Genomic DNA, 26,960 nt, shown 5'->3' with positions numbered 1-26,960 from the left:
CTTATAATATAGTAGTTTTGTTTATAAACACTTTACCTTGTCACACCCTCTATCATGCACCAGAAAAAACCAAACTCGAAAATCCCGAGGAGCTCGCTCGGACACGGGACTTTGGTTTTTCGTCTCGTCCGAACGACTAGACACTGTTGCTTGCCACGAATATTTATGGTGATAACGATTATTTTCGAAATATTGCTTCTTTCCTACATGTACATTCACTGTCTTGGTAAAACCGAGTTGCGGTGGTTCATTGAGTAAGGATGCCGTTGTTGGTCGAGAAAATTCCCCGGAATTTTTCAGCGTGGTGTCATTCGAATGGTACGGCAAATCGATGTGTCGGATAAATAACCGAGGTCATGCGTACTCGTCGACATTTCAATTCATTTCGTAAGGAAGTACACGATGGAACTTCGTCTAATCGTTCGTGTGGGATAAATAACCGAGGTCCTGTGTACTCGTTGACATAAACGTAAAATAAACGTTGACAGAATCCATCCCTGACATTCGTTTGTTCGTTCCTTTGGGGTTTTACGTCCACTTTCACCAAGGGTGATATCGTAGACAAGCTCCCTGTCAACCATTTTATATGTATACACCGGTCTTCCTTACCCTGACAACCATTTTATGATGTATATACCGGTCTTCCTTACCCTGACAACCATTTTATGATGTATATACCGGTCTTCCTTACCCTGACAACCATTTTATGATGTATATACCGGTCTTCCTTACCCTGACAACCATTTTATGAAGTATATACCGGTCTTCCTTACCCTGACAACCATTTTATGATGTATATAGCCGTCTTCCTTAACCTGGTTCGTGCATAAAGTTTGGACGTTAAACCCTGTTTCATTTCATTGTCGTAGAACAGGTGGTTATACAATCTGATTACAACACAGATCCTATTTCGTTTCGTTTTTTATAGTTCGAAATTTAGTTTGTTTTGTCTGTACTACACTAGGATTCAGAAGAGTTGTTATATAACAGGCGTTCTGGATGGCGTGAGGAATTAGCCAATGAAACCATCTGCTGTTACGGCGACTTCTTAGCGTGCCATGCACGGAACTGTGGGCAAACCACTAGAAACGTCAACGCTGATTGATTTATCAATGTCTGGCGTCATATGGTCCAAAACCGCCCGTACGACCCCTGACACGACCTTACGGTACAACTGGTCAGATCTTCATGTAGTGTAGGCCATCGAAAGTATAAAAAACGAAACAAAATATAGATCTGTATTTTATTCAGATTGAGTGGTTGCGTAATAATTGTCAACAATGCCTGTAAGCCTGACATTGGCGTGCACATAGAAGAACCCTTGGCAATTGGATTCTGAAAACATAGTAGACTTTCCCGATGAAGTTTCCCCTTAGGACACAATGTGGACGACGCCCGTCTTCTTCATCACCCCAGTCGGTCAAAAGATAAGTAGGGCTTTAAAACCCATTTCAGTTCATTTCTAAAGCAAGTGCATGAACCAGTGATCAGGTTAGCTGTCTATAAATCCGTGTAGGCGATAATCTCGACAACAGGAAGTAACAAATGTTTTTGTTTGGTTTTTTTTTTTTAAAAAAATTGAAGCATCTGTCATAATGTCTGCTATCTTATTGACGGTATTTTTAATAGCATTGTATTACTGATCAGCTCCATGATGGAGATCATCTCAGCAAAGGGTAATAGAAATGATGATGTGTGGGCGACAACTCTGTTATAAGAAAGGATGTTATGTGGGTTTCATTCTTATTATTAGTTTTTATATAATATAAAAATAAATTAATTGACAAACATATGTGATTGCTGTCTGGTGTCTTGGGGCTGCTAACTAGTTCATGCTGGTGGTGACGTGTTGGCTAATGTTCCTTGGTGGTTAGAGGGAGAGAGAGAGGAGAGCGTGAGGGAGGGAGGGGGTCTTTAGCAGTGGGATACAGCGCACGCGTGCAATCCATTCGACCATCCAAATACCAGAGAGAGAGAGAGAGGTTGGGCCAACATGATCGTGTTGTCTAATGTTACTTGATGGGTAGAGAGAAAGTCTTACCAGCTGTGGTGGGTTGGATGGCCGAATAGTTAGCACGTGCGCGCTGTATCATAAGGCCTGTCATTGAGTCAACTGGCGTGGTTTCGAATCCCTGGTTGTACGTGACAAGGAGAAAGGGTGCCTGTCCAACCCCGTGGGTTTTCTCCGGGTCCTCCGATTTCCTCCCACTGCTAAAGACCCCTACGCGCAAGCGAATTATTGAAATAAAATTGAACCATATGTTAGTCCCGAAATGACCTAGTTTGTTGTCGAGTGGATGTTAAACCATCTCTCTCTCTCCCTCTCTCTCTCTCTCTGATCAGCTGTGACGTAGCAATAAGATTACACAAACAAGCCATTAAGCTATTCATCCTCAAACTCCTCGCAGTGTCTCGTTTGATTATACCTAATTCCACTAAACACTGCTGTAAAGCAAGCAAATTTCTGTTCCAAATTAAAACTGGTCAATAGTCCGATTAACAAACAATAACTAACTGCGTAACAATATCATTACGCTTTAAACAAAGCTCCATATTGGACCAAATATGTTTACAAAACGTTACGTCATAACTTTCGATTATATTATGCCCAATTAACCAGTGCATAACAGAATATTGCAGAAAAACTAATACAGTGTAAACAATACTGTTTGGAGACGAACAATACTTTCACCGTTTTTAATACGTTAATTCAGTGTCCAAAGTTTTAGGGAAGGCCCCTGATTAAACGAAGGGTTGTCATGTTGCTGTACTTGGGATAGATTTGATTGAACGGGGAGAATAGACACACTCCCTCAAAAGCTCAAGTATCAGAAGCCAATCCAGCAGTGGCCAGAGAGGGATATCTCGGGTCATTGTTTCAGGAATATGTCTATCCTGTACTCCGAGTACGATCTCTGCCCTGAACGGCCGCAAAAAATCATGCGATTTCAATGCGATTTTCAAAATTATAATCATAATTATAATGCTTAACCAGTGTCAAACATATACCATGGGTCAGATATGCTAGAAATCGACTCTAGCATGTTCCACACAGCCCAAAATTACCCGGCTGCCTTGGTGGAACACTCCCCACCCCCACCCACACACACACACATATATAAATATTGGTGTTTTTTGGGGGGAGGGGGGCACAGACGGGAACGTTTTCCTCATGCAAAATCATGGATCACCACGTCGCTGGTTTGTAGTACGGTTCTACTCCGTTTCACATCGGTCATACACACACAGACTACGGTTCTACTCCGTTTCATATCGGTCATACACACACAGACTACGGTTCTACTCCGTTTCATATCGGTCATACACACAGAGACTACGGTTCTACTCCGTTTCATATCGGTCATACACACACAGACTACGGTTCTACTCCGTTTCACATCGGTCATACACACACAGACTACGGTTGTACTCCGTTTCACATCGGTCATACACACACAGACTACGGTTCTACTTCGTTTCACATCGGTCATACACACACAGACTACGGTTCTACTCCGTTTCACATCGGTCATACACACACAGACTAAATAGCCCATTTCAATTTAATTGTAATGTATGCGGAATAAATAATACTCAAAATTCACAAACTATACTTAGTGTTTTCGATTAAAAATCTTCGATTTAGCAATTAACATGTCTGTCAACCAGTAGACGTGGTACAAGGGTTAATCAGCGAACTGGATGTATGAGATGTGTTGTTGACGTTTGGGAAAGTAGGACGAGGGGAAATGTGTAGGGAGTGCTGTAAAGGGATAGTTAGATGTATTATGAATGGTTAGAGTGGCTGTGGTGTTACGGTGAAATACTATGCCGCCACCGTAACACCACAGCTTTATGATTTGTTAGACAGGAGTGATGTAATGGGTGTCAACAACTGGGTATGCTGGTACCGTCGCAACGTAGCCGTGAAATATATATTGTGGGGGGGAAGGGCGGAAACGGAAAAATATACAATGTTGACAGTATGTGCCAGGCATGAGGCTGCGCAGACCGAGCGGCAGCTCGATAGGGAGTGTGTGGGAGGGTCACCCTCATAAAAAAAATTTTTTTTAAATTTCAGTTTTCTGTAAGCAGTGAAAACACTATTTTGGCATTGTTTGCGGGGTTAAACCTAAAAATCACATTAATACACCTATTGCACGATATTGTGAAACTAGCTGACGAAGACAGCTCGGGCGGCGATTGTTCGACTCGGGGCTGCTCTGTCAGTATCTAACAAACGCATTTAGTTCGCGTACAACTTTTAAAAACCGAATGTCAGTATGGTATTTCTCACATAATTGGTTATCGCAAAAACAGAGTAAACTGAAAGCCAGTAATCTTGACTCAAACCTATAGTCTATAGCCCACTTACTACACTGTCACTAGGCTTCCTATATTATTGTTTGTGGACGGTTTACTACTCAGTGATAAGCCTCCGCCGCAAAAAGAGGTCTCGCCTTTTATTATTAGTATAATGACTTCCTCATGTGCGGCAGGTTAGTTTGCTTCTAAAAACACTGTTTTCCGTTCCAAAAAATACAAAAGTAATTTTCTACCAGATGACCATGGTTCTTTTCACCGAGACTACATAATTTCTCTCGGTGTAAGGATATAGCTATGGATAAGTTCATACAAGGTCAATAAATCCGCGGTCACTTCGGGTCACACTGTTGAGAAAATAAACCGATGGGTTTGTTTAGTAGCAAATCGAGCGTGAATCAACTGAGTTTGTACTGAAAAATTTTTGAGTGATATGTATGAACTGTCTTCACACATTCGGTTTATAATTAGCGATACACAGGTACAGTGGCAAATGTTGTACTTCACAGACTGTTTACCTCCGAACTACCTCCGCACGAAATCCCCGATTTGGGTACTTGTTAAAAGAAAAAGAAATAGTACCTGTGCGCGTGCCAGTAAAAAAACCCTAAGAGTTCGCGCATAAAAATGCCCGAACGTACCAGGCGCCAGGTCATCTAGCTTTGTGCCTGTTCTCAATGTAAGCTAATTGTGGATAGACAGCGCTAGTTTAATAAGTTTGAGACAACAGTTGGTCACATCGGGCTAAAGCCATGTGCGCGCCACGGACGGGAACACTGTCGACGGTGCGTATCAATACATGTCAGTGGGTAAACAAGTAGGGCTATTGCGTCTTATTTTTTACCAATCTGATTAAAATACAAATCTATATTTCGTTTCGTTTTTTTATACTTTCGATGACCTACACTACATGAAAATCTGACAAGTTATAGCGGGAGTTCACGTCAGGGGTCAAAAGCAGCTCGTTTGACCCTATGACGTCAGACATTGATTAATCAATCAGCGTTGACGTGTCTAGGGGTTTACCAACAGTTCCGCGCAGAGAACAGATCGTAACAGATCGTTTCATTGGCTAATTCCTCACATCAATAAGAAGGCCTATTATATATAACAACTCTTCCAGATCCTAGTGTAGTAAAGACAAGAAAAACCAAATTTTGAACTATACAAACGAAACGAAATAGGATCTGTGTTTTAATCAGATAGATTTTACCAATGCGGTTCACGTTTACGCGTTGACAGTGCGTAACTTATGACTGTACAATGCGCGAACAGGGCGCATATACGGGTTCACGCGAAATGGCACGCCTTGCCACGACGCACTGCACGGCATTGAGAGTGATAAAAATCATGCAAGTGTCATGGTGGCATACTCATCGCCGAGTTCCTACTCCACCCGCCCCACTAGAGGCTTTGCCCTACCAGATCCCCCATCATGCACAGGTGGCAACAAAGCTGGAAAATGCCGAGGAACTTTCTCGGACATTATGCTTGGTTAACACTATCACGATTCGCGCTACTATTGAAATCGTGGCGTAGTCGTGGTGACCCTATCAGGTCGTATCATATATTGTGTTCAGTCGTAACAATCGTGTTGGTGAAATCGAAACGTACCCAAACGTATCTGCACGGACGAGATCGTGGACTCAATAAGGACAATCCTAGCATCATGCATCGCACGACAGTTGAACTTAGCAATACAGGGATGAAACCTGCGATGGTTCCCCGCACACAGAGGATGAACCATGGCTGGCTCAACACAAGTTATTGTGTGAAATGAAATGAAATGGGGTTTAACGTCCTACTGTTCTGCTCCGAACTGGACTACTGAAGACGGGCATACGCCATACAGTGTGCTATGAGGGAAATTTTGCCCGGACAGCAGCACTACGGCACTGCATCACTGACTAGGGGGAATCACGCCGGAAAATCTGGATCAACTTTCTCGGCCAATGCAGGGATCGAACACCCGACCTCCAGGCTAGCGAGCCAGCGTCTAACCCACTTAGCCACCGTGACCTTGGTTATTGTGTACAATTGGCTGGAATTTATCGTTCCAATTCTACCGAGTTGGTTGTATTATTGATACCAATCATAAATATTTTAGGCATCGACCGTATGATGAACTGGGGAATTGAAGACACGTTCTGGTATAGGTAGCTTTAAAGAGGCATAATGGAAGATTGGATAAAGAGCTGACAGTTCTGACTATACATGTAATAGTTAAAAACTAGATAATGTAAAGAAAATATATGCTGAAAATTGCTCCACTCTGAACCGAGATATTAGCGATTGAATGTTAGGCCTAGCCTCGATCATCATTACTAAAGTCGTTACGATACCAAAAAAAAGCATAGTCTCGATTATCCACTTTTGCATTTAATCATCGTTGACCTGCAGATCGGATTCAAATCCAGTGAAAATCGAACACATAAGATGGCATCAAAAGATGATTAAGGTTTTCCTATGTTTATAAATATCTAATTAATAGTTTATATAACATTTCAAGCCTAAAGAAAGATATGCAATAAGCAGATTTAGCTCTTGCATTATTTATGTTTAATGCTGGGTTCCACTGCCGTGCGATGAGTTTCGATAGCTGTAGATACGTTCAGATACCTTTCGATACGGTCAACACGATTGCTACGACTGACCTCAATGTATGATAAAACCTGATAGGATCACCACAATTACTCCAGGATTATATAACCGTAGCGCGAATCGTGATAGTGGTGAGAACAGTTCTTACACCTGTATCATGAATTAAACATGTAATGTGAGAGATGTTTTAATTTAATCTACCTGAAACATACAGATCTGTAGACACAAGTGTCAAATTAATATACATATTTAGATAACTTTTACAGGTATCAGTTCTCACCTGAAAGAATGAATACGAGTTCAATGTCCAGTCAATGAGGTACAGATATGGCATAGTTTTATTTATTAGAGTGATTGTGCCTGATTTGTATATTCAAATACTTGATACATGGTTTTCATGGGAGAGTAAGAGGGAGAGCATACAAATGAGAAATGGTATCAGGTGTTCTAAAAAACAGGTAGTCTAAAACTAAATGCTCTAAGTCAGTTAAGTCGGCGACCTTAATCACAAACTATGTTACAAGAATTCTGTCTCCTGACTTTAAGTGGAAGCAGAGGTTAATCATTATCATCAGAATCACCAGAATTTTCCAGAAAGTTAGATAGAGACATGATTGTCAGGTCGGCGCCACGGATCAGGATGTTTACTGGCGTCTTGAGAAAACAATATGGAGTCGAAGATGAACTCGTCAATCACATGTCTAAAGAAATAAGGAAACAAATTCCCACGACCTTTTAATTTCTTGTGTTTTTTTTTATAAATAATAAGCTTCATAATAGTCTGATATCACATGACTTGTCACTGTGTCAGTTGAAGTGAACATGAGTCATATCAAAAGCCGGAACAATGAAGTAAGCATACACATCAGAAATGGTATGAGGTGTTCTAGAAAGTGTCAGCATACTATATGAAAGTGTAAGCATACATAGGAAATGAAATGGGGTTTAACGTCCTACTGTTCTGCTCCTATACTGGGGTTTAACGTCCTACTGTTCTGCTCCTATACAATGAAGTAAGCATACACATCAGAAATGGTATGAGGTGTTCTAGAAAGTGTCAGCATACTATATGAAAGTGTAAGCATACATAGGAAATGAAATGGGGTTTAACGTCCTACTGTTCTGCTCCTATACTGGGGTTTAACGTCCTACTGTTCTGCTCCTATACAATGAAGTAAGCATACACATCAGAAATGGTATGAGGTGTTCTAGAAAGTGTCAGCATACTATATGAAAGTGTAAGCATACATAGGAAATGAAATGGGGTTTAACGTCCTACTGTTCTGCTCCTATACTGGGGTTTAACGTCCTACTGTTCTGCTCCTATACAATGAAGTTAGCATACACATCAGAAATGGTATGAGGTGTTCTAGAAAGTGTCAGCATACTATATGAAAGTGTAAGCATACATATGAAATGAAATGGGGTTTAACGTCCTACTGTTCTGTTCTTATAATGGGGTTTAACGTCCTACTGTTCTGCTCCTATACTGGGCTAATGAACACTGTGCTATGAGGGAAATTTGCCCGGGCAGCGGCACTTTCGCCTACTCTTATATCGAATTCACTACCAAGGGATCTTTTACGTGCATTCCAATGTATACAGGGGACCTCGTTTTTTCGTCTCATCCGAAGGACTAGGCAGCTGTCCTTGTCAGGCCCTCCGTCCTGCATCACTGACAAGGGGGAACCACGCCGGAAAATCTGGATGAACTTTCTCGGTCAATGCAGGGATCGAACACCCGACCTCCAGGCTAGCGAGCCAGCGTCTTACCCAATTAGCCACGTGATCCCCGGAACAATGAAGTAAGCATACAAATAAGAAATGGTATCAGATGTTCTAGAAAGTCTAAGCATACTATATGAACTCATCACAACACCATTAGTTTCCACTGACTGCTCAAAAGTATGCGTTTATATCCTAACAAAGCAGATGAATCGTGACATATAAGTTTGTATTTTTGTCATGAATGGATCTATTTCTTAGGCTATTAAATAAATTAAGTAAACAAAATAAATACCTCATTTTAATATAATTAGAGACATGCTGCAATATTATGTAATATGACCTTAAAACGAAGGGATCTCTTTGATGCTGGTAATTTATTTCAAACTTAATTAATTTGTTTTTAAATTATGATTCTTATTTCGACATTAGCTTGTTTTGCAGACGCGTCTGTCACAAATAGATATAGTAAATAAACTTTCATCTAGACATATTCTTGGATAGGTAATCCTAGCTGAAATAACTTTTATGTCGTGATATACGTAACTACATAAAACATAATTATTACACATTTGCATTCGGAACTTGGCTTAATTCACACTAAAACGTAGGCGAAGTGAGTAATAAACATTTAACAAATAAAAGGATAATAGCGTTTATTTAATATACCGTGTCCTGAAGCACGATTTTATATCCAGGATGGGATATTTTAGATTTTATTCTGCTGACTTAGCTTAGCGGACGTAGTCCCCCACCCATCACAATCTAATACGGTCAGTGCTAAATGATAAGGCCAGCTCAATTTTTCGTCATAGTTCACGAGATACAAACAGGGCTAGCGCTAATCCCAACCCTAACCTTAACTCTGGACATAGCCCCAATGCTTACCCTAACCCCTAACCTACAATAACGCCAACAATAATGTGCCCTAACCTTATTTACATCTCAAGGACCTTGACAAAAATTGAGCTGGCCTTAACAAATAGATTTAAACATCTAATACATATTGTGTGTTTAACAACGTATCATCATATGTTTGTCTACATGTACCAAATACTGTGTGTTTACATGCTCCGACTGTGATAATGAAGACAAGTGTACACTATACAGTATGCTGTGAGGAATATTTTGCCCAGACAGCGCCACTACACCTACTCTTATATGCACTTCAAACTGTCAAGAGTTCTTTTACGTGCACACAAACTTGTACTGTACATGGGGCATCGATTTTTCGTGCCACCCGAACGATTAGACACTGTTTTCGACAGGCCTTCCGCCATATAACACTGACAAGGAGAAGTCGTGCAGGAAAATGCCGGAGTGCGTATTTGGCCAACACCGGGATCGAACACCGGACACCATTGCTAAAGAAATGAAATGAAAATGAAATGAAATGGGGTTTAATGGCCTACTCTTCTGCTCCGAACTGGGCTAATGAAGGCGGGCATACACCATACAGTGTGCTATGAGGGACATTTTGCGCGGACAGCGGCACTACGGCCTACTCTTATATCAAGGGTTTTTCACGTGCACGCCAATGTGTACACGGATCTTTTTCGTCCCATCCGAACGTCTACACAGCTGTCCTTGGTAGGTCCTCCGTCCTGCACCACTGACAAGGGAAACTACTTCCGAAAATGCCGATGAAATTTCTCTGTCAACACCGGCAGCAAACCCGCGACCTCAAGGCTAGCGAGTCAGTGCCTTAGCCACCGTGGCTCCCCGGTTCTCTTAGAAGCGGGCTCACTAACCAGTACATCTGGGGTTCAACCTGTTGTTGACCGATAGAGTTTTCATCTCATCTGAATAGTTGTCCTACCCAAGTTTAGATAAATTCGAGTAAGTAAGGCGGTGGGTCTAATAGCCCCCGGTTGGATAATGTCGAGTGAGTAAGGCGGTGGGACTAATAGCCCCCGGTTGGATAATGTCGAGTGAGTAAGGCGGTGGGTCTAATAGCCCCCGGTTGGATAATGTCGAGTGAGTAAGGCGGTGGGTCTAATAGCCCCCGGTTGGATAATGTCGAGTGAGTAAGGCGGTGGGTCTAATAGCCCCCGGTTGGATAATGTCGAGTGAGTAAGGCGGTGGGTCTAATACCCTCCGGTTGGATAATGTTGAGTGAGTAAGGCGGTGGGTCTAATACCCTCTGGTTGGATAAAGTCGAGTGAGTAAGGCGGTGGGCCTAATACCCTCCGGTTGGATACTGTCAAGTGAGTAAGGCGGTGGACCTAATACCCTCCGGTTGGAAAAAGTCGAGTGAGTAAAGCGGTGTGTCGTAAGGCGGTGTGTCTGATACCCATCAGAACCCTTATACTTTAAGATCCAATATTGTAGACAAGAACGGATATAAAATTCAGTCTTGTTGAAAACTATATTATAACTACAGTCAATCAGTCCTGACGTAATAGTAAGTGCAGGTGGACGGCACCTCACATAGACATTGATACACGACAAACTTAATGACATGACATACATGTTCTGATTTATTAGATAGAATATAAAAAGGGGAAAGGTAATGGAACTAGATAATACTCTTACACATAGGCGTACGAGCTGGGGGCGGCTGGTGGGGGGCGGCCGCCCCCCCCCCCCCATTTTGGGCACCAAATGCTGGGAAAATTTGGGCACACAATTCTATTTTGTAAAAGTTGTATAACAAAAGATATTGTGTTCTTGAATGTGTCCAATTTAACAGCGAATTTATTATTATTATGTAACATATTAAGAACCTAACTACATTTTTTGGGCACCAACCACCACGGCCCCCCCCCCCCCAGTCAAAAATTTCCCCGTACGCCTATGCTCTTACATGGTCTTATAACCGTCAAGAGTTCTTTGACGTGCACACAAACTTGTACATGGGACCTCGAGTTTTCGTCCCATCCAAACGACTAGACAGCTTTCCTTGTCAGGTTCTTTGTCAAGTACCGCTGACAAGGAGAAACCACGCCGGAAAATCACAATGAACTCACTCGTCTTTCCCCAGCGTCTTACTCACTAAGCCATCGTGGCCTTAAAATATAGAGGATATCCTTAAGTTAGAGAAAAGCTGTATGTGATAACTTTACATCATAAAAACAAAGATATCAAATTTAATACAGATCTATCATCTTGACGCATAACCTTCATAAAAAATCTGTTCGTGTAGTCTCGATCTATCATCTTGACGCATAACCTTCATAATAATCTGTTCATGTAGTCTCGATCTATAAATCGGCACCGGGAGACTTGTATAGCAACGTATCATTGGCATTTTCTTCGAACACGGTAGTCAGTCGTGATTCGTTAAATTCCTTTAAAACAAAAACAGATACCAGTAACATGGAGATTGAATTATATCACGCCAGTCACTTTTCAAATATCTCTTTAAAATAGTAAATATTTTCTAGAATTGGATTAAATCTATAATATTTGGAGATGACGTTGGATGTAGGTTATGTTATGCAAAGAATTGAACTTGATCAGGAGCGGTACATTGGCCCAGTGAATAAGGCGTTGTTTCGTTACGCATGGCTTGTGTAAGATAGGTGGTCTAGCAAGGAACAGTGTCTAGTCCTTCGGATCGTACAAAATCCGAGGCTCAGTTTAAAACCGAGATGCACGTGAAAGACCCCCCCCCCCCTTTGACAGTTGGAAACACCACTCTCAATACTGCATGGCGTATGTCCGTTAAACTCGGGACAAAGACTAGGAATACTTTATTGATGATATCTGTGCCAAGGAGTGGGGTCGCCTGTCCAACCTCGTGGGGTTTTTCCGATTCCTCCGGTTTCCTCCCACAGCTAAAGACCCCTACGCGCAAGCGAATTATTGAAATAAAATTGAACCATATGTTAGTCCCGAAGTGACTTGGATTTTGTCGAGTGGACGTTAACCCCTCTCTCTCTGACCGGTTGTAGTGATAGGTCGCGTCAGAGGTCATACGGGCGGCTTTTGACACTATGACGTCAGACATTAATTAATCAACCAGCGTTGACGTTTTTAGTGATTTACCCACAGTTCCGTGCACAGTAAGCCAAGACCTCGCCGTAGCAGACACCTTCATTCGCTAATCCCCCACATTAACCAGAACGCGGCTTTTATAACAACTCTTCCAGAACCTAGTGCAGTGAAGACAAGTAAAACGAAATTTTGAACTATAAAAAACGAAATGAAATAGGATCTGTGTTTTAATCAGATTGAAGCTTTCTTGTTCTACTTAGAACTTGGTCCACTCACCCATCGTAGCTTTATTCTATTAAAGCTATTAAGGGAGTGTTGAAGGATTAAACTGTGTAAATCCTATGACAGCTCTACTACATTATCTCACTGGATTACTCCTAACATCTGAATATCTGTTTCAAATTACAAGGGGGTCACGTGGCTAAGTGCGTAAGACGCTGGCTTGCTAGCCTGGAGGTCGGGTGTTCGATCCCTGCATTGGCCGAGAAAGTTCACTCAGACTTTCCAGCGTGGTTTCCCCCTTGTCAGTGATGCAGGATGGAGGGCCTGACAAGGACAGCTCTAGTCGTTCGGATGGGACAAAAAACCGAGGTCCCGTGTACACATTGGCATGCACGTAAAATATCCCTTGGCAGTTGGAATTCGATATAAGAGTAGGCCGTAGCGCCGCTGCCCGGGCAAAATTTCCCTCATAGCACACTGTATGGTGTATGCTCGCCTTCATTAGCCTAGGTTAGGAGCAGAACAGTAGGACGTTAAACCCCATTTCATTTCATTTCATTTTAAATTACAAGTGTGCGCTGTATCATAAGGCCTATCATTGAGTCAACTGGCGTGGTTTCGAACCACCGATTGTACTTGACAAGAAGTAGGGTCGCCTGTCCAGCTTCGTGGGTTTTCTCTGGGTCCTCCGGTTTCCTCCCGCTGCTAAAGACCCCTACGCGCAAGCGAATTATTGAAATAAAATTTAACCATGTGTTAGTCCCTAAATAACCTAGTTTGTGTCGAGTGGACGTTAAACCCCATTTCTCTCTCTCTCTCTCTCAATTTACAATGCTCATTATATCAGTACAGTTGGGTAGTAGCCCAAATAATCTAAGAAACCAACAACAACAAAACACGTGTGTGCTTTAGATCTTAATGTTTGCCATTGAGTCAAATGGCGCGGTTTCGATTCCCAAGGACAATACGGGACAAAGGCGTAGGTTCGCCTGCCAAACCCTGTGGTTTTACCCCGAGTCCTCTGGTTTCCCCCGATGTATAAAGACTCCTATAAACGCGTAAACGAATAATTGAACTAAAATTGAACAATTATGTTAGATCCAAAATGGTCACGTTCATGTCAAATGGACGTTAATCGCCTTCTTTCTCGAGAAACCGAACAGCGTGGTCGGGAAACTGTAATATAGGACAGTGTTTCGAATAACTGTAACGCTATTAAACTGGTTTAGGATTTCAGTCTACGCCTACCAACCTACTTTCACACTAGTACGATGAAATATCAAGCGAAACGGAAGTAAATTATCGGGAAAATGGGTTACGCACATTTTCGTCTCTTGGGGTTGCCAATTTGTATATATGTAACATGAATCTGTCCAAGCAAACTCCCCCTCATAGCACTCTTCGTGGCATGTGCTCCTTTCCATTAGCTCTGTTGGCCAAGAAATGTGGAATATCAAATTCAGTTGTATTTAATTTCCACATGAGTTTTGTATTGATTTGATTTGAATTTCTGTTTGTTCTATTTTATAATAAGAGTGCTAATAGGGTGGAGGATAATAACCAGACACCTAATATTAATATGACAGATGATACACCCTGATCAGATGAATAGCTTATATTGAGACTTTTCATTATTGCGTTTGATGTCATATATGATTGTCTTTCAACAACCAGTAAACCGTGGTAAAAATCAGACGAAATATCCAATCATCTAGAATGGGAATACAGATAGGGAACTATATTGTCTGTGGTTTTATTAGCGTGGGTGGAGATGGAGATGGGACTAACAATAATGTCAAGTGTCGAGTGCAGATATGCAACAATTCTGGGGTTTTATTAGAAGGGGCGATGAGGGAGGGAGGGAGCGTACTGCTAGAGAGTAAGTGACAATTTTTGCTGGGCTATACTATATACCGGAAATATCACAAACTAACTTTTCATAATCCTAGGTCAGTGCTTAAGTGGAGACTTAACCTCTCCCCCAAATTCTTAAACCTAACCCAGGCACACAGAGGACCAGGCTCCGGATTACCTATTTAGTGTGTTTTCCGGTAATTAGTGTGTTTTCCGGTATTTAATGTTTTTCCGGTGTTTTCCGGTATTCAGTATCAAATGGTGTTTTCCGGTGTTTTCCGGTATATAGTATTGCCGATTTTTGCTTTGCTTTTGATGGGAGCTATGACAGGATGATTTGTGGGAACGAGAACCTTGTGTCGGGGCACGACCCCGAGAACCGTGACCATTTGTTGGGGAACAAGGTCTGACTATCGTTTGTGATGGAAGGGACCCTAGTGAAGTTTTTTGTTTATTTTGCTACCTCTGAAAACGACTAGCTAACTTAAGTAGAACCAAAAATCCAAGATGGCGACCCAAAATGGTCTGAAATAAAGTTTGACAAACATTGTTGACGAAATGACCCGTGCAATATGTCATTTTATAGGTTTTGTTTGTCGCTGGGCTCTACACATGTAAGAGTCAAATAGAAGTTATATTACACAATGAATGAATGGATATTTTTTATTATTGTTCGATTCATATAGCTATAGCCCTTCATTACACATGCGTGTTTCTAAGCGCAGTCACAAGAAAACAGTTCAAAAACAATTTTTAAATAAATGTGTTTTTTAAATTAGTCTTACAGCTCTGGATAGAAGAGGACACTCGAAGAGTTTTTGGAAGATTGTTCCACATCTTAGCTGCTCGGGTGGAGAAAGCATAGACGCCAGAACGTTTATTACGGCAATACTATATACCGGAAAACACCAAAAAACTACCATGCTATACTGAATACCGGAAAAACACTAAATACAGGAAAATACACTAAAAACACGTCTAAATAGGTAACCCAGAGCCTGGTCCTCTGTGTGCGGGGGGTTAGGGTTAGGGTTAGGTTTTTCCGATGTTTTCCAGAGGATCAGTGGTGGATTCGGGTTAGGTTTAAGAATTTGGGGGAGAGGTTAAGTCTCCACATAAGCACTGACCTAGGATGACGAAAAATTAGTACGTGATATTTCCTAGTTTTATTAAAAATACATACAATACATTAGATTTATATACAAAAGCGATTTTACTGTTTTTTGGTGTTGGTGGCGCTGATGGTCTTCCTTGGGTGGTACTTCTGGTATTCTGGTATTATTGTTTCTGAAGAAAAGAGAAAATAAATTTGAGGCTCTCGGGAGAGAGCCAAATTAGTGTGTTTCCTATTACGGATTGGATTTTCTAAAAAATCGTGTTTGTTCCACATCACCGGGTTAGGGCTAGGGATTCTTATATCTAGTTGATTTTATTTACTAACGGTTAGGGATAGGATTTGATATATGGTTTGTTTTGGGTTAGGGTGGAGACTGGTCTTATTTAATCTAATTTACTGTGCACTAGGATGTCGTTCAGATTTTTATTTTTAGAATATGCAATTATAAGTTTCTGTGTGAATATTTTCGGGTGATTTTCTTGGAGATCAGTATAGTCACATAGTGTTTTCTGATGATTTTGGATGCACTTGCTGCTGTTGCGCTAAATGGAACTACAAAAGGAGCTATTGCGCTAGCCGTATGAATATTCAAACCTAGAGGCGCTGTTGTTTTCAATTTGTCAATCCAGAATTTTTCTCTTGTTAGCCTAAACGTTTGAATTTCTTCTGTAGGTTCAAAGTCGCTCTTGGTCTTTTCTATTGGCGTGACAATGAGATCAGAAATGTCATGATTTGGTTGGTTGAAATGAATTGAGACAGGTTGGTCTTTTATGGTGACTATGTCTGATCGGTGACCGTTAATTCTTTCCCTAAGTGAATTTTGAGTCTCCCCTACGTATTGCTTGTCACATTTTCTGCATGAAATTAGATAAATTATGTTTGAACTACTGCATGAAAGTTGGTCTAATATTGGGAATTGTGTGCCAGATGTTTTGTTATGGAAATGGTCGGATATGTTTAAGATTTTGCATGTTTGACATCTTGGATGGCCACAAATTTGGGTTTTGACTGCTGATTGTATATTATTTGTTTCTTTGGCGGCAAGCTCAGCTAGAGTGTTGTTTTTTATACGTCGTAGATAGCGTTTGGAGTATCCCCTTTCTCTTAGTTTGCTAAATACCAGCGTACATGCTGACTCAAAGTCGGTCTTCTGAGTACATATCCTATGAAAGCGGAGAATCTGAGATTTTATGATGCCAGAGAAGGTATGTTTGGGGTGAAGGGAGCTCTTGAACAATAATTGATGTGTATCGGTTTCTTTGAAAAATACTTTAGTTTCTAGTTGGCCAGTGTTTTTGGCGTTGCTGCTTTTAAAGACGGTGGTGTCAAGAAAATCTATGCTGTTATGACTTACATTTGCGGTTAATTTGACAGATGAATGGTGATTGTTCAAAATGTTGAAAAACGTCCAAAATTCGTCTAGTGTGTACGTCCAGACTATGAAAACGTCATCTAGAAAGCGTCCATAGAAATCAGGGCCCTGTTTCACAAAATCGTCTTCAACTAAAATTCCATCCTTACTTAAGATAGATGCGTTTCACAAAACGATTTTAAGAATTTTAGATAAAATCCACTAAAATAATATTGTAAGTTAAAATTGTATCTTAACTTAAAATAGTGGCGTTTCACAAAACTATTTTAGGCACAATTTAACTAAAATCAATTTTAACTTAGGATACCAGTCACCCTCTCCTAACTTAAAATCACGACATTAACAAACCTTGATTAGAGCTACGTTGTGAGATCTATTGCGACATATAGATGTATTTGGAATAATGATAATATTGCCAATGGCCCGGGTTATATAATTTAAACATACAATCATTCACAAAAATAATTTTCATTCAATTTCTTTTCATTGCATGGGAAATATAGCTGCGGCCCACCCGTTTATTTTATTGTAAGGCAATATAAGCAATTAGTTGGCGCTCCAAATTAAAACCCCAAGAAAAAAAACAAACTCAAAACCCCAGTAAACAAAACTCTTTGGTACTATTTTATATATTACCATGATTCAAGTATAAATTATACTATTGTCAAATAATTAATAGACCCAAAAAAAACCCTAAAAAAATATCTAAACCCACTTTATATCTAATGTCTAAAAAAATATCTTTGTAGGCATACAATTGTTTAAAATGAAAGAGAGAGGTAGAGAGAGAGATAGATGGGGTTTAACGTCCACTCGACACAAACTAGGTCATTTCGGCACTAACATATGATTCAATTTTATTTGAATAATTCGCTTGCGCGTAGGGGTCTTTAGTAGTGGGAGGAAACCGGAGGATCCGGAGAAAACCCACGAGGTTTAACGGGCGACCCTACTCCCTGTCAAGTACAACCGGGGAATCGAAACCCCGTCAGTCCTATAATACTAGATACGCCATATGCAAAGTATTTATGGTTTTGGGGTTATGATGATTTATATAGGAGCCAAGGGTATTTTATATTGGGAAAATAATCATTTTAATTTAGTAAGATAGATAGGCATTATCCAATAAGGAGTGTGGCATTTTGGTATTTTCAAATTATTATTGAAAGGGTCCATGGGACTGACATTTCAAATCTAGGCATCGGAACATTGGTTATTTTGTGTATTAGTTTAAAATTTATTAAAAATACTTTTAAAAATCGACAATACTTTAGTCTAGATTAATCGTTTGAGTCAGAAATATCACATGTTTGTGACAGTTTCTGTTATCCAAAATACCATAAAACTACGAAATTCAAGCGATTTAGTTTATTGATACGCATTATTTCCATTGAAGCCTGCGAGTAAATCAAATGTCAAGGTCACGAAAGCGACATACAAGTTCAAGGTCAACCAACTGATACATTTCAAAACGAATAACACAAAATAAACTTATTTATTTCATCTCTCTGCGACTGTCTGACCATGTGTAGACATTGTTACAACGTATGAAACCCTCCTCATTGGTATTGTAACAGTTAGTTCAACCTGGCAACAGTTTTCAGTTCCGAAGCGTATAAGCTTACATTCTAAGTGCCCTCGCCGGAATTGTGCACCGCGCGGGCGCAAGCAATTTTAACTAAAATCTATTAAAATTGTATTTTAAGTTACAGTCGATCTTCGTGAAACGCATAAAGTTTAAAATTCCAGTTTGATTTTAGTTAAAATCTATTTTAGTGATTTTAGTTTAAGTTTTTGTGAAACAGGGCCCTGGTTTTAATACACAGAGTGGCAGATTCCCTTTCCCACTCCGCCATGAAAAGGTTTGCATAACTTGGGGCAAATCGTTTTCCCATCGCAGTTCCGGAAGACTGGAGGTATACTTGGTCGTTGGAAGCGAAGTCATTCCTCCTCAGACAAATGTCGAGTAGTTTGAGGATTTCTTCGTCCGGCCTGGATGCTTGCGGGTTCCTAAGAAATGCTTTCCTAACTGCTTCAATACCTGTGTTATTATCAATGTTCGTGTACATGCTTTGTACGTCGATGGATATTAAAATGGTGTGATCGGGGACTCTTAACTGTTTGATTTTCTGAATGAAATCGTTAGTGTCTTTAAGGTAGGGTGGGTGTTGGCATGCTAGGGGTAATAAGAAGTGGTCCATATATTATGATACCTTGTATGATTCCCTGCCACAGTCTGATATTATTGGGCGTCCCTTGGGTATTTATTACGTATAAACCATTCTGTTTCTGGATTTTTATGTATTTTTGGTATTGTATAGAGATGTCTTTGTCGGCAGTCAGATTTAGCAGATAGATAATCATATTGTTTTGCTGTTATTTATTCCTTATCCTGCAATTCATATAAGATGTTGTTTATTAAAGTTGCGGTGTCCTTAAAGATGGTTGGTCTAATTTAGTGTAATGTATAGGATTATTTAATTGTTTTTCTGCCTCTGAGATATAGTCTGCGCGATTCATTATGACACAACACGAGCCTTTGTCGCTTTTCTTAATTATTATGTTTTTGTCTTTTTTAAGGGTGTTTAATGCTGTTTTAGTTGCTCGGTTGAGATATGGTTTTTGTGATTGTGGTTGAAGGGATGATATTTCTATATTCATTTCGTCGAAAGTTTTTAGGATGGCTGGTGATAATGACTTTTATGTGGTTTCCATGTGGATTTTGCTGTGAATAATTTTTTACCTCTGCCGGGTTTGTTCCTAAAAAAATAAGTCAACGAAAGTGTTCTTTGGAAGCGATCGGTTGCCTGGGTGATGGGGTCTATGGATGTTATTGTGGGGGTTGGGATGAATTTAAGGCCTTTATCAAGAATCGTCATTTCTAGGGGGTTGAGAAGTCTGTCGCTCAAATTGACAACTGTCTGTCCTAAAGACGGCTTCTCATTCCTTTTCCCTAATCCTAGTTTAAATTCCTCATCCAGTAGTTGATGATCTCTCTGGCAGTGTCTGGGCTCCAGTGGATTGCGTCGTTACCTTTCAGTTCTATTTTGCCCTTGAGGTTGGTAATGTGGTGGCGTTTGGTGAAGGTGCAGTGGAGATCAGTTGGTTGTAGCTGGTGCTGTTTTGGTTGGCGATCGGATTTTCTTGTCGGAGTCGGGAATTTATTTAATGGTATTTTCTACTTAACTTAATCTTTTAGGGTGTATTATATCCTATTACGGTAAGCACCTTTTAATATATATATATATATATATATATATATATATATATATATATATATATACTGTTGTGCAGTATTTGTTCACTGTGGTATTTGTTGTATGAAATGGAAAATGCGAGACAAAAAGTAAATAAGCAGAGAGACAAGGTTAGATATTCGACGTATGTGAGTAGATTGATGGAAAAGCTCAAGCGTGTACTGATTTCACAATATGACTGGTAACGTGACAGAATGCAACTAGAAATATAACACGTATGAAACAAAGGGAAATCGTTTGAACTTTGAGGTTTATTAATTACACAGTATAGTATATTGTGTAATGTCAATTTTTCAATTTAAAACTATTAACAGATATAAAAATAAAAATACAGAAAAATATAAAGAGAGAAAAAAAAATCTTACATATAATATAGATGGGTCGTTCCAGAGGACCAGCGGTGGGTTAGGGTTAGGTTTTTTCCGGTGTTTTCCAGAGAACCAGGCTCCGAGTTACCTATTTAGGGTGTTTTCCGGTATTCAGTATAACATTGTGTTCGCGGTATATAGTATAGCCCGTTTATTATTATGTTTCGAAATCCCCAGTATGCTAGAATCTGTTGAAGAACGATGGTTGGATCGCCAGGGAGTATAGAAATCAAAGAGTTCTTTTAAATAATTGAGTGCAGTGTCAGAATAAATTGATTTAAACACTCGCTCGAACTGGAAGCCAGTAGAGTTTCTGTAACTTAACTGATATATGATCATAATTTCGTGTTCTAGTTATGAGACGTGCAGCATTGGTTTGCGCTATTTGTAGTCTATTAAAGATGTTTCTGGTGCTCCTAACAGAAAGGAACTTGCATAGTCCATATGAGATGTTAGTAATGCTCTTTGGCAGACATCAGTATTAAGATTAGAGCGTATTCCCGAAATAGCTCACATTAAAAGATGTTTCTGGTGCTCCCAACAGAAGAGAAATTGCATATAGTCCTTATGAGATGTTACTAATGTTCTTTGGCAGACATCAGTGTTACGATTAGAGCGTATTCCCGAAATAGCTCTCATTTAAAGCTGTCGATGGTACTACGGATTTGGGGAACTGGGGAAATAAATTCACATGGGCGAGATTCTTAGCCTGCTTCTTAAGAGATATAGAGCAATCACTGATCTGGGTGGAATGTGAAATCAAAATTAAGTTTTATGAAACTTAAAATTATCGCTTTTCCGTTTGTTGTAAAAAGCTTTTATCGTCTTCTCAGGAGTAGGGCCAATGCTAGATGATCGGATTGGTGGTCGGTGAATATGAAGGCACCGTGAAGGGGCATATAAAGGCACTGTGAAGGGGCATATTTAGACATTGTCGACTTGTTCCTTCACCTAAAACTTATGAGAGATTGCAGCTACATTCAAAACCTATTACCGGGATTATGCGGGATCAGCCTTTAAGGGAAGAGGGACGGAGGGCCTGACAAGGACAGCTGTCTAGTCCTTCGGATGAGACGAAAAACCGAGGTCCCGTGTATACATTGGAATGCACGTAAAAGATCCCTTGGCAGTTGGAATTCGATATAAGAGTAGGCGATAGTGCCGCTGCCCGGGAAAAATTTCCCTCATAGCACACTGTATGGCGTATGCCCGTCTTCATTAGCCAAGGTTAGGAGCAGAACAGTAGGGCGTTAAACCCCGTTTCATTTCATTTCATTTCATTTAAGGGAAGAGTGAAGAGTTTAAATTAAAATATTCCAAAACAGGTTTCTCTGAAAAGCATCTCCTGCGTAATACTGGTAACCCCAAGTGTGTACGATTATCACGTTTAGAGTGGGTTTTATCCAGAATAAAAAAAAGGCATTAAATTATTGAAATGTACTTTTTACAATGAATTTGACAGTTGACATTTATATAAAAATTGAGTTGAGCGCAGTAATAATCCCCACGGCTACGTGGTATGAAATAAAAACAAAAGGATGATGGCTTGTGGGGTAAATATATATCTGTCAACGTCATTAGTAATAGCATAACATTTCATAGTTTAAGATAAATGTTCTGGTGGGATTTTAATATCGGTACTTAACGTCTCTAATGCTTTACTTATGTCATCAATTGTGAAAGACGAATCTCTGGGAATATTTGTCCAGACATGGTACCAAGTAAAGATATATACTTTATTGCAAACTTCTAACAATTTGGCGTTCTCTGTTAACAATTAATAAGTCAATTTTGCTTTGCCCGCCCATTACAAATCACGGTAACCAGCTAAAGTTCACAAGTTCAGTTCAAATTTACTAGATATTTTACATATTATGTTTTGAGCTTTAACGACATTACGTCATCCGAATTATATGCCAAAGGATACGTATGTTTCCAATCTGATTAAAACACAGATCTTATTTCGTTTCGTTTTTTATAGTTCAAAATTTCGTTTTATTTGTCTGTATTATACTAGGATCTGGAAGAGCTTTTATATAACCTGCGTTCTGGATACGTGAGGGATTAGCCAATGAAACCATCTGTTACGGCGACTTCTTGGCGTAAAATGCACGGAACTGTGGGTAATCCACTAGAAAGGTCAACGCTGATTGATTAATCAATGTCTGATGTCATAGAGTCAAAAGCCGCTCGTAAGACAGCTGACGTGACCTTCGAGTACAACTGGTCAGGGTAGGCCATCGAAAGTATAAAAAAACCGAAACGAAATAGAACTGTATTTTAATCAGATTGCATATGTTTCGGATTTTAACGAAATTACGTCGCCATTGTTTGTTTAGTTAATCCAGTTTCTTATAGGCCTAGTTGTTTTCCAAACTGGTCAATAATAAATATTCGTTTGACCGCCAATATCTCTGAGAGATATGACATCGGGGCGAGTTAATTACCTCTCAAAAACTTTTTTTTCTTCTGCGAATTAAATTCTGAAACCATTATTTAAATTATTATAAAAATGAATATTTGTGTTTGAAGTATATCTGGATAACAAATATTCCCTATTTAGTGTAAATGAGTATATAAAATAGATTTAAAAGAAGATTTTTGCACTACCGCTGTATAGCGACGTGAAGTTAGCTTGCGTTTCTTTGTTCATTATTCGCGAACAACGATACAACGATCTGTCTTGTTGTTCGATATTCTCGAATAACGAGCTAGTTTGTTGTTCGTTATTTACCAGATATGGAATTAGTAATATAATAAAGGTTATGTTATAGGGAATACGTCGGGAGTGTTATTTTATTCGCCTAACTGGTTTATAACATTTCAAAGTCTTGGGAAATTATTCGTTATTAGCCAATATGAAACAGCTCGTTATTCGGGTTGAAAGACAGCTTGTTATATTATATTTCCCAAGACTTTGAAGTGTTATAAACCAATTAGGCTCATGAAAACCAACAAACTGGCTTGTTGTTCGTTATTCGCGAATAATCACAAACAGATTGGTTGCTTTCATGTCACCAGGACAACGTCAAAAGAAGAATTTCTCAAACTGTCCATAGTTCACGATCTCACCGAACAATACACATAAAAAGTAAACAAAATCATAGTTACCTCCACTGACACGTGTGACATCGCCGATTAACTCTTTATTCTAAATATAGGCCCTGGGGAAAGCCTTTATTATTTAGTGCTCGGATATTGATAGACACTTCCTGGTCTTGGCATCACAGGATTCACATTGCGTAGTTTACACGTGATTGGAATATTCCCACGATATACACACGTTTTTATCGCCTGATTAAACCTCTAACACCAGCCATGTCACGACAATATGCATATAGATTGGTAATGATAGAAAAAACCAGAAAAGGTGAATTTATGTGTTCAGTATGACCAAAAGAATGTTAATTTTTAAATAAAGATTGAAAATAAATGAAAATCATTCACAACATATACACGATAACTAAACTATCTTTTAAATTTTCAGTTCATGTCATCGACTTACTGTTTCTGTTATTTATTTGACATGGACGTTTCTCCAAGTGGTTTATAATGGAGTTATCTTCAACCAGTAGTTTATGATGAAGTTATCTTAAACCATTAGTTTATGATGAAGTTATCAACAACCAGTAGTTTATGATGAGGTTATCTACAACCAGTAATTTATGATGATGGCAGTTATCTACAACCAGTAGTTATTGACCCAGTAGTTTATGATGATGGCAGTTATCTACAACCAGTAGTTATTGATGAGGTTATCTACAACCAGTAGTTTATGATGAAGTTATCTACAGCCAGTAGTTTATGATGATGAAGTTATCTACAACCATTAGTTTATGATGACGTTATCTACAACCAGTAGTTTAAGATGAGGTTATCTACAACCAGTAGTTATTGATGAGGTTATCTACAACCAGTAGTTTATGATTACGTTATCTACAGCCAGTAGTTTATGATGAAGTTATCTACAACCAATATTGATGAGGTTATCTACAATCAGTATTGATGAGGTTATCTACAACCAGTAGTTTATGATGAGGTTATCTACAACCAGTAGTTTATGATGAAGTTATCTACAGCCAGTAGTTTATGATGAAGTTATCTACAACCAGTATTGATGAGGTTATCTACAATCAGTATTGATGAGGTTATCTACAACCAGTAGTTTATGATGAGGTTATCTACAACCAGTAGTTTATGATGAAGTTATCTACAACCGGTAGTTTATGATGATGAGGTTACCTACAACCAGTAGTTTATGATGAAGTTATTTTCAACCAGTAGTTTATGATGAAGTTATCAACAACCAGTAGTTTATGATGAGGTTATCTACAACCAGTAGTTTATGATGAAGTTATCTACAACCAGTAGCTTATGATGAAGTTATCCACAACCAGTAGTTTATGGTGAGGTTATCTACAACCAGTAGTTTATGATGATCGAAGTTATCTACAACCAGTAGTTTATGATCGAAGTTATCTACAACCAGTAGTTTATGATGAGGTTATCTACAACCAGTAGTTTATGATGAGGTTATCTACAGCCAGTAGTTTAAGATGACGTTATCTTCAACCAGTAGTTTATGATGACGTTATCTACAACCAGTAGTTTATGATGATGGAAGTTATCTACAACCTGTAGTTTATGAGGTTATCTTCTCCCAGTAGTTTTCGAGGGTGTTATAAATATAATCACAAGCAGAAGTAATAAATAGTATATGCTATTATATTCTTTCCTTCCACTCGGCTCTAGCCGAAACGCCTAACGTCTCAAAACGCTACATACTGTCTTTCTAGAAACGTCGAATGGTTTCTGATTCGACTCCCACTCACTGGTCTCTTTTGTTTACCAGATTTATTAATTATTTGATTGGCTACATTAGGCCAGAATCATTGTATATATGCCTAATTTGGAAAGGATTGATAAACAGTTAGATATATTGCGTCATTGCACATCCTATCGTTTAGTTTGATAATCACGAAGGGAAATGGAGTTTCTTGATAAACAATTTATTGAAGGTATTATCTATTTCCATTATTACCCTATCTAATAAATTTGAACATATATGTCCTGTCATTAGGTTTGTTGTGTATCAATGTTTATGTGAGATGCCGTCCACCCGCACTTACTATTATGTCAGGATTGATTGATTGTAGTTATAATATAGTTTTCAACAAGGCTCATAGGTGTTCTGATGGGTATTAGACACACCGCCTTACTCATTCGACTTTATCCAACCGGAGGCAATTAGACACACTGCCTTACTCACTCGACTTTTTCCAACCGGAGGATATTAGACCCGCTGCCTTACTCACTCGATTTTATCCAACCGGAGGGTATTAGGCCCACCACCGTACACACTCGACATTATCCAACCGGAGGGTATTAGGCCCACCACCGTACACACTCGACATTATCCAACCGGAGGGCATTAGGCCCACCACCGAACACACTCGACATTATCCAAACGTAGGGTATTAGACCACCGCCTTACCCACTCGACATTATCAAACCGGAAGATATTAGACCCACCGCCTTACTCACTCGACATTATCCAACCGGAGGGTATTAGACACACCGCCTTGCTAGACTTTATCCAACCGGAGGGTATTAGATCCACCGCCTTACTCACTTGACTTTTTCCAACCGGAGAGTATTAGACCAACCGCCTTACTCACTCGACATTATCCAACCAGAGGGTGTTAGACCAACCGCCTTACTCACTCGAGATTATCCAACCGGGGGGTATTAGACCCTCCGCCTTACTCACTCGACGTTATCTAAACTTGGGTAGGACAACTATTCAGATGAGATGAAAACTCTATCGGTCAACAACAGGTTGAACCCCGGATGTACTGGTTAGTGAGCCGGCTTCTAAAAGAACCGGGGAGCCACGGTGGCTAAGTGGGTTAGACGCTGGCTCGCTAGCCTGGAGGTCGCGGGTTCGCTGCCGGTGTTGACAGAGAAAGTTCATCTGGATTTTCGAGCGTGGTTTCCCATCCCGGGTGACCTGATAAGGACAATTGTCATCAGCTTTGATTTTGTAGTGCCATAATACATGTTGTGTATAAGGTTACTACCACCGAGATGGTCAAGAATTTTGTTTTCAGGACTGTTTTCCACGACTGTCATATGATAGAGTTTGATTCGTTATATGAATTTGTAAAATTTGACATTGCGAT

This window comes from Patella vulgata, chromosome 6 (genome assembly GCF_932274485.2).
Source record: "Patella vulgata chromosome 6, xgPatVulg1.2, whole genome shotgun sequence".
NCBI lineage: Eukaryota > Metazoa > Mollusca > Gastropoda > Patellidae > Patella > Patella vulgata.
Note: the sequence above shows the minus strand (reverse complement) of the source record.